The 10,178-nt window shown below is 42.9% G+C and overlaps 1 long non-coding RNA gene across 1 annotated transcript in view; it reads left to right on the top strand.

Annotated features, from left to right (window-relative positions):
- The first annotated feature begins 457 nt into the window (after positions 1-457).
- Positions 458-10,178, top strand: part of LOC309370061 — a 42,574-nt gene continuing 32,853 nt past the window's right edge. The window contains exon 1 of the long non-coding RNA XR_014168402.1: positions 458-650. This is a non-coding gene — a long non-coding RNA (uncharacterized lncRNA). The remainder of the gene's footprint in view (positions 651-10,178) is intronic.

Genomic DNA, 10,178 nt, shown 5'->3' with positions numbered 1-10,178 from the left:
TAGAAAATTCTGAAATGAATAGAATTCACTTGCTGAATTTTATAAAAGGTTAATCAAGGATATAGTGCACAATGTCTTCAATTTGGCCTAATCTGCAGACACAAAGATGGTCATTTGCTAACCTATTAAAAGATTTGCTGGTCAAATATTCTAAGCCAAGTAAACACATGTCTAAGAATGGGGAAAGTTAATTCCCACAGATAAGCAGCCCTTTTATGGCCAGATTTAATTTTAATATACCAAACTAAGAGCTAAGATTTTTTTTTCATATATTCAAAGTCTATTTTTGAATCATCAGCAAAATTTACATTGTGGATCTTATGGTCAGAAATGTCCTGAGGTGACATTACAGAGGAATTGAATAACTCAGCATTAAACTGTTACAAAGTTGTGCCCTGCCTTCTCTGTTCTGCAGGTCCAGAAACATAACTTTGTGAAACGTTGGTCTGACGTTAGTGTTCTTTCTTCCGGTAAAGGATCACAGATTTATGAATACATGCTTTTAGTGGAAGGAGACCTACTTTCATTCTTAGTAATGCAAGAGGTGTAATATATGGAGGCTGTAATGCACATAGGAGCTTATTTTGGATTTTATCCAATTCTTCTCTATTGGAGCTTCACCAGATTGCTGCACCATTATCACAAGCAAGGTAAGGATTTTGAAACTAAAACTTTTATTGTCATTTCTAACAAATGATGACCTGGAGTACAAAAAAGCATCTTTATGTCCCCAACAAATTTGGCTGTTATAACATTTTCTATTGTTGGGGGCAGATGCTGTCAGGAACTAGGATGGTCACATCACAAGATTACTTTCTATGGGCATAAGATCTTCTCCTAGAGGTATATCCATGTTGGAATCCAACCTCTGTGCTGTTAACACTGAATTACTTTGGTTTATCTGGGCTTCTGCATTGAGACTGAGGGTTGCCAGGAGGCTTGGAAGACCTGCCTTGCAGGCCTTTTCCCACCTGGGCTGGGAGAGCTGGGCCCTGAATGACTCCAACTATAAAAGGAGGGTCTCCACCTTTATCATTCTGCCTGGACGCTGAGGTCCAGCGCCGAGGGCCTTCTGCTGCTTCCCTCGCTGCGAGAAGCCAAGTTACAGGGAACCAGGCAGAGGTCCTTCTCGGTAGTGGCGCCTGCCCTGTGGAACGCCCTCCCACCAGATGTCAAAGAGAAAAACAACTACCAAACTTTTAGAAGACATCTAAAGGCAGCTCTGTTTAGGGAAGCTTTTAATGTTTAATAGGTTATTGTATTTTAGTGTTTTGTTGGAAGCTGCCCAGAGTAGCTGGGGGGACCCAGCCAGATGGGTGGGGTAGAAATAATAAATTATTATTATTATTATTATTATTATTATTATTATTAATTATTATTATTATTATTATTATTATTATTATTATTATAAAAGCTGAGACTGCTGAACAGACTTTTGGGCTGAGGGGTTGTTGCTGTTGCTGCTGCTGGCTTTTTGTGTCTTTATTATAGATGTTACTATGTGGGAATTTTTCAATTTGGTTCAGTGATGTAGCTAGCCACTCGGGTGTCCGGGGCAGCATTCGGGTCCTGGAGCTGGGGGCGGGACAAGCCAAGGCAGGGCACACTGTGTGGAGCCTCTCTGCAGCTGCCCCCTCAGCTGTAGGGCAGCTGAGGCGATGGGCAGACTTGAAAAAGCAGTGCAGAGCTTGCAGGCAGTCTGCCTGCCACTGTTGGTATGCCTTTCAACCGATGTCAGCGACTGGGCTCAATAACTGGTTGTGCCCCGACTGGGCTAGGCGACTGGAGCACTTTCAGAGATCTTCCAATCCTGGAAAGCAGGTGCCAGTGCACTGGACCCACAACTGTGCATTGTGAGCACCAGACTCATGCAGAGTATAAATAACGTGGAAGCTAGCTGTGAAACGTAACTCCTTTTATTTCTAATAGCTACTGCAAACTAACGAACTACTGGCTTGCATGAGTGTTACATCTTCCACTCAGCCAGCTGGTCACTACATAGATAAGACTCTCTCCACACACAGAGTCAGGCAGTCAGTCAGGAGCGGAAGAGTAGAGGAGCAGTTTCCACTCCCTCCTTTCTCAAAACATCAGGTCAGGAGATTCTGTCAATGGGAGGGGTGAAAATATCAACAGCCGCCTCCCCCTCAGGAGAGACGTGTGGCTCAGGCATGCTGCAGGCCCCGCGGTGTGGCGCCCAGTGCCCACCGTCTTACCTAGCTACACCTCTGGATTAGGCAGATTCATGGAGGAGACGGCTGTCGAAGGCTACTAGCCATAAAGGCTGTGCTCTGCCTGCAAAGTTGGAGGCAGCAATGCTCCTGGTTTCTGGAAATCACTTGAGGGGAGATTGCTCCCACAGAGGCATAAGAAGGGGCGTGCGGTGGGTGCGGGAGTTCTTTTTTGTCACCCCCTCAGTGATGACACCCGGGGCGACCCCCCCACCCCTTCCTACACCACAGGTTAGGTAGTATATTTATTAATGTTTTTATTATTGTTTACGACTACTTTTGTTATGTATTTTATGTATTTTTTGTGCTGTAGGCCACCTTAAACATGGTTTGAACTGTGGAAAGGCAGCACACAAATTGAATTGTGTATATATGATTCCTTCTAGTTCTTTTGATTCTAGAATATTTTCTTAATCTTTTGGGGAAAGGAAAACAAAGGCAAATACTGCCTTGAAAACACATTTCATCATAGCCAATGTTGATGCTGGTATGCTTCCTAAAATTTTGCTCAGGCCTTCTGAATAGCAAGAGGCTTTATTATTTTACTATAGTCTATCTGGGACAAAATCTAAACTTCATCATTCTTGTACAGCTTCATTTTGCATAGCCAAAATGAATGATGCAATGAGCAAGGCCTGAAGTGAAGGCTGTTCCATTTTACATTCTGATATGATCTAACTCTTTGAAATTCTATTTCAGAAATTGATGCCATGCAAGGCAAAGTTTGCAGTCATAAAAGCAACTTCTTGCTTCATCTTTGCCTTTGCTCTTGTTTACTATGCCAAAATGCACTTCTTTTTATTTCAAAATAACCAATCTTCATTAAAACTGATATCTCTAATATGAATTTTAAGTTTTTATCAGTATTGCATGAATTGTACACACCCACTCCAACCATGATGGACCAGTATGTGGAAAACATAGAAGTGGGGCAACCATTACTAACCTTTCTCTCAGATGCCTGCCCCACTTCTATGTTTTCCACATATTGCTCCATAATGGTTGGGGTGTGTGTTGTACAGCAGGGGAACATGTGGCTGCTTTCTACTTAACTTGTCCCTGGTGGACTTCATATCTAGGGTAATGGACAGATTATGCCTCTTCTCAGTTGAGTCTCAGAGTACAAGGTATTTATTTTCAATAGAGACTATAAACATCAAAGCCACCCTTGTGTGCATGCTCCTATCCTGGATTCTGTTACAGTCATCCTCAGGTTACAGCCGCTTCAGGTTGTGTTTTTTTGGGTTACGGACCGCCGAAACCTGGAAGTACCGGAACAGGTTACTTCCGGGTTTCGGTGGTTGCGCATGCGCAGAAGTGCTAAATCGCTCTTTGCGTATGCACAGAAGCGCCAAATCGCAACCCACACATGCGTAGATGCACAGACGTGGGTTGTGAACACTGCGGGTTGCGAACATGCATCCCGCACAGATCACGTTCGCAACCCGAGCGTCCACTGTAATTGATATAATATTAAAAGCATGATGGAATATTAGGATTCTAAGAGTGTGACAGAGAATGTTGGGGATTGGCTACAATATATATATCATAAGGCACACCTCACATTTATGGGCCTGCAGGCTCCACAGACCAGCTCCTTGGCTGATGCAAAATATTGAAGCTCTAGCCATTTTTAGAGGTGAGTGACACCTCCCCTATAAAGAACAGTGTGAAACAGTGTGTGATGGCCTGGGATTCGGACTCGGACTCGGATACTGAACCTGAGGGAACCTGCACAGGATTCCCCACCTCCAGAACCAGCTGAGCCGGGGCTGGGGCATGAGCCTGAAGGGTCCTCACCTGTGCTGGATCCTCAGGTGCAGTTATCAGCTGAGTCTGCTCTGGCTCCTGAGGTGATGATGGACCCATTGCCTGCAGGTGGTCTACTCTCAGCCCCGTCAGAGGAAGCTGAGGTGGCCTCTGGGTCCAGTAACCCTCCAGCCTCTCCTGAGCTGCAGAGGCTCAGGGCAGAGAGGTGGATGGAACTAAGTTCCTGCAGGAGAAGTCCTCGCCTCCAGGCCAGGAGAGGTGAGTCACCAGAGGATTGGGGCCACCCTATGCCTCAGGGCAGATGAAAGCCAGCCAGCCCCAGTCGCAAGATGCGGGAGCAACATTGTTGGTTGCTAGTTCTTGCCTGAATCCTGCCCTGCTTTCCTGCCTGAGCTCCTGACCTGCCCTGGCTTGCATGCCTGTTCCTGACTTCACCCGACTCCCTGCCCTGCACCCAGCTTCAGCTACTAGGGACTGCCTCCATGTTGCACCTTTGACCATGGACCAGACTTGCACCTCACTTCTCGGGTAACCCACGGGACCAGCACACAGTGACACACTGCATCATATAAATCAATAGGTTTTTTTCTATAGAGAGATAGTTTGTATCTCCCAAACTACCAGTAAATTAAAGAATCACATGGGAAAGCCTGGTAATGGAAAATGTGTGTATCTAGCTTGGTTTCAGAACCTAATCATTTTTTTTTCCAGTTTAGGAGAGACAAAGTTAAATTCATTCCTTTAAAATGAATGAATGAATGAATGAATGGGATATTGCTTACGTCTGTCCCTTCCAATCATGGTTTTTTTTGTAGTTAGGAAGTAACTAATATTTGTATTTAATAGCTCCTATTTTATCGACACTTAAGAAATGAAATCTATTTTGCTTTCTTTATAAGTCTTTGGGCTACTGGAAGTCTAGGAACATGCATATGCAATGCTTGTGAGAGGAAGCTGCAGAATTGGCCTATATATTAAGCTGTCTTCAAGGATCAGCAGCCTGTGTTGCATTTGTCAATTCCTTGTTCATACTTTTTTTGCACAGGTTACAGATGGAAGATAATTTTGATAGGTCTGGTTTTTGTTAAGCAAACCAGCATAACTCACACATCTAGGTCTAGGGATGTAAAAAGAAATCATTTTGCATTCCACCCTGTATTCACTGCATGTAGCACTGTTTCCATTCCACTGCAGTTCATATTCTGCCTTATTTGTCTCATTCTCTGCTATGGCAAAATTACGTAACTTATGTAATGTACAAAATTGTTAATCCATCCCATTCATTTTAGTGCAAAGGAAATGTAATGCAAATGGGATGAGTTGGGGGAACCACAACCGATTATGTATCATTTGCTGACTAAAACAACAACAGTAGCAAATACCAATAATATTCACTGGATTGATTTTCATTCTAAACATAGGGAAAGTAAGTGAATATTGGCAGTTTTCATCAGAATCCTCTGACATCGCTATCCAGGACTATTGCACACATTGGAATGCAAGTATACTTTAGACTGTTCATATCTCCAATTTTTGTGATACCACTCTCTGCTTGCCCCCACCCCAAAAGTTTACAAAATTCTTATTTTAGGGGAAATGCATAAAAATGTTATTTTAGACAGTAAAAAAAATTAGTCACCAAATATTTGCATGGATGGAAGGCTCACTGATTGTATTCCTTCCAGCAAAGCCTGATGGATATGCCTAAAATGAGTTCTTCCAAGGGCACAGAGGACGCAGCTTTGAGCCAGTCTGGAATCCATTGGAACCCAAGACAATCTCACAAGTGGTGCTGACCAGCATCAGGACTGATATGCCTCTCATCCCTTCCATTGCTGTCTCTGAGAACAGCAGGGCTGCAGACTTGAACATGGCTCCACTGCTCCACAGAGCCCCTCTGGCAGCAAAGGGGAGTTGGGATTTCGCCCTAAATCTCCCCATTCTTGGTTCCACAAATGTTTACCGCTTTTGGATGTGTTGTCTTTTCTCATGGTGTGCCTAATGCTGTATTCTCCAGCAACAATGTCCCGAGTTGTACTCCTCCCTCGCAAGGCAGATAAGCTGATGAAGCAGTTCTTAAGATGTTGACACTGGCTAAGATACTTTAAGCAGATTAAAATGAATGAGCAGACCGAGGAACAGTTTGGAGTTATAAAGAATCCATTATTTTCCAGGCATTTCCCGCAGCAGGACTTCGATGATGCTGGATGATGGTCTTTAACCTGCCTCCACCAAAACTCTCTTGAATACCATTAACTTCGTTGTATTAAACCTACAGCAGTAATTATAGTTGGGAGCCCTTAAAATACTGATATTTTAAAAAGCAGTGGAACACATGGTTTCGGGCTTTAAGTGCTCCTAATTAGAAGGAACATTGGAGTTTATTGAGTAGGGCCGCTCTGTTAAAAGACTATAAAATAATCTGCTGGTACTTATTGCTGGTGGAGTTATGGCTTTTAGGCAGCAAGGGGCTATATTTGGAAGGCAGATCTTCTGAGCCATCCACATTAGAGCATGCATTAGTCAGTAAAAAGAGGGCCCTTGCCCAGAGCAAAGTCAATAAGGGGACATGCGCAGACGAAAAGGACAATGTTGAAAAGTAGTTCATACAATAAAGCAGGCCGGCCAGGCCATTGTAAGCATGGATTACTGGATGAACTATTATGCTGTCAGGGACACGGGTGGCGCTGTGGGTTAAACCACAGAGCCTAGGACTTGCCGATCAGAAGGTCGGCGGTTCGAATCCCCACGATGGGGTGAGCTCCTGTTGCTTGGTCCCTGCTCCTGCCAACCTAGCAGTTCAAAAGCACATCTAAGTGCAAGTAGATAAATAGGTACCACTCCAGTGGGAAGGTAAACGGTGTTTCTGTGCACTGCTCTGGTTCGTCAGAAGCGGCTTAGTCATGCTGGCCACCTGACCCAGCTGTATGGCGGCTCCCTTGGCCAATAAAGCGAGATGAGCGCTGCAACCCCAGAGTCAGTCACGACTGGACCTAATGGTCAGGGGTCCCTTTACCTTTACCTATTGTGCTGTCAGATGGATTGGCCTTGTCAGGCATGTCTGAAGGTTCTAACCCAAATATCGTCCAAAGAATTTGTACGTTTTCTCTTATTGGTGGCATGGAATGAGATTGCTAAGCACTGGAGAAACTCTCATTAAATGCATGATACAACGGAGTGTAGAACTTGGCCTTCCAGAGAGGCTGATGAGTCCTGTAAGCATTGCTGAAGGACCAACAGAGACCTGCTCACTTACAAAGAATGCGATAGCTTTGTTGAATCCACCAACACTGGGAAATATCTGGAGGGATTTATTCTGCCAATAACTATTTTTCCCACATTGTGGCTGGCTAAATTGTAGGCAATTCCACCGTATACAAAGGGACAGGGGTAAAAGTGCATTGGGCAGATACGCTTTTATAAATCTGTGACCCAATTGTTTGCTAGTTCTCTTTATTCTGTTAGCTGTTGTATTGTACTGTATTTGTTAAATAAAACAAGCATAATAGAAAGATCAAACAAAAATGCGCTTCTTAGCTTAATCTTCATTTACATTGTGTGTGTGTGTTGCTAGCCTTGGTTCTGGGCACAGAAAGTATAGAGGACTTATATGTCCATAGGGATGGATGAATCCATCATTTAAAATTTCTCTCTGTTTCTCATTTTCTCACCCTTCAATTCAGCTCTCCTCATATCTGCACCAGGACTTTAGTGCGGATTTCTCCTAATATACAGTTCCCCCAAAGCAATTATCCCTAACACAAACCATTGTTGTATTCTGTTATAGTCATTTTTATGCACATTTTATTCAACATTTTCCTGCAATTTTGTACACATTACGGTACTTTGCTGCAGAACTGCATTGCAAAATTCAGAGAAGAGTAAATTTCAAAAGATGGCTGCATTTGGTTCACATATTGTTTCAAAAAGTTCAAAATAGATAGATTCACTGAGGTCCAGTGCTGAGGGCCTTCTGGCGGACCCCTCACTGTGAGAAGTGAGGTTACAGGGAACCAGGGAGAGGGCCTTCTCGGTAGTGGCGCCCGCCCTGTGGAATGCCCTCCAATCAGATATCAAAGAAATAAACAACTATCTGACTTTTAGAAGACATCTGAAGGTAGTCCTGTTTCAGGAAGTTTTTAGTATTTGATGAATTATTGTATTTTAATCTTTTGTTGAAAGCTGCCCAGAGTCAGATTGGCAGGGTATAAATAAATAAATTATTATTATTATTATTATTATTATTATTATTATTATTATTATTATTAAATTGAAACAGAATAAAATTTCTCCCCATCCCTGTGTACTTTCTGACTTTGTGTAGGTTGCCCTTATATTTGCGGTTAATGTATCATTTGACATGCTTGCTAGGAGCAAAGCTGTTATTTAGGACAAGCCAGACCATGTTGGGGACCCTCTTCTGGGCACCCCAATTTCTTTGGTAAGTCTGATGTAAGAGGGGGTCTTTATGGCCTCAATGCCTTGTCTTCTTCTGGGGGTGGGGCTCATCTGGCACCTATTCTCATCACCGGGTGAATATCTTTTTGTCCTTCAAGGCCTTTACAAATATTATTTGTACTGGTCCTCTTGCCGTTGGTATGTTTTTATCTGAGCTCTGTGCAAAAGTCCCCTCAATACTCTTCACCACATTTGTGGGCAGAGAAACAGAGTAGGGTATCATTTCAATGAATGTATCCAGGGAGAGAAGACGTGTAGAATTCTTTTAGAATTGAGCACCCCATTATTGAGCGGTAAATGTCCCTGTTCATGGTTCAACAGGTATGGTGTCTTTTAATATATTCTATATATTTTTTGTTTTGTTTTGTTCTGAAAATCGTCCTTATGAAGGAAGGCAGAGAGACCGAGAGGATTTTGTCACTTTCTATTCTGTTGCTGGGGCTAGCTAGGTAAAACTAGCACAGAATCAAGAAGAAAAGGTCTGGAGATGCCCCTTGCTAGTTCCACCTCATTCTGGTGGAAGAGCTCAAAGTTACAAGGAATTTTTAGGGGGGCGGCGAGTCTTGACATGCAACAATCAAATAGAAAATAAGAGCTTTAGGTTGCTGAGTGCGGTGGCCAATACTAAATCCCATATCTCATCAATACCTGTGCAGAATTGCATAATACATATAGTCCTTCTGATAGAGTAAATCCTTTTCCAGAGTGCTGGCATTCTCTATTTGTTAAAGATGATTAAATGTTACCAGTTTCATACATCCTCTGTTGGCTCCTGGCTTTAAGTCTATAACCTCAGTCCTACAGTTGATTTTAGACGTGTTTGGAAAAGGTGCTTTATCGGGGCCACTGCAAACACACAATTATTTGTTTCTTTCCTTTTTCTGTCTTGGTCCATTTCTGCAGGAGCAGAGCAAATGAGTTTCAAGGCACACTTAAGGTTACCCTGATGAACAGCAATCTCTTTTGAGAAAGGCAGCCATGCTTAGGATATTGTGTCATATCACAGAATGGGGACATCCAATTCGACATGTTTCCTGGTTACTTAGGCAACTTTCCACCCCCACCACACACACACCTTGTGCTAGTAAAGATTGACGCAATCCCATTTCATTCTCCCAAGAGCAATAAGTCAGTCTGAAATCATCCAGTATCTTCTTGAAATGGCCTTTAAAATTGGCTTGGGGGAAAAGGGATAACTTAATGGTAGCAAAAGACTAAGCAAGTATGAAAGCAGTGTTGGGGTGAGTGTGTGTTTGTGTGTGTGCATTGCAGAGTTTGAAGGGAAAGACACAAACTTACAGTAGTCCATTATGGACCAGTTTCTTGGGCCAAATTGAAATACCTTTATCATTTTTTCTTAGATTAGCTCCTTAGCCTTAAGGTTTAGCATTCTGTGATATTTTCCCTTTGATCTATGAAATGCACCTGCTGTAATGAGATCTATTTCTTCACACATTCCGGTATGTTCTATTTAAATTCTTTGCAAGGCTTTTTACTTTTTATCTGATGTCCAAGGGAACATTATACTCTCTTATCTGAAGGGTTAGCACTAAGCAGACAGTTTGTTTTCTAGAATTGCAGAGTTGAGATAATAGAGCTCTGATTCCTTCAGAGGCTTGAACTTGTGCCAGTATGCTGAGCATAATCTCGACTCATTTGTGAGACTTGTCCTCCCCCCTCAAACAAAACACATTCTGCTTCCTCTAGCAAGAGCAGAGT

The sequence above is a fragment of the Podarcis melisellensis genome, assembly GCF_964234715.1.
Source record: "Podarcis melisellensis genome assembly, chromosome: 5".
Classification (NCBI taxonomy): domain Eukaryota; kingdom Metazoa; phylum Chordata; class Lepidosauria; order Squamata; family Lacertidae; genus Podarcis; species Podarcis melisellensis.
The sequence above is the reverse complement of the archived record's forward strand: the minus strand, read 5'-3'. Positions and strand labels throughout refer to the sequence as shown.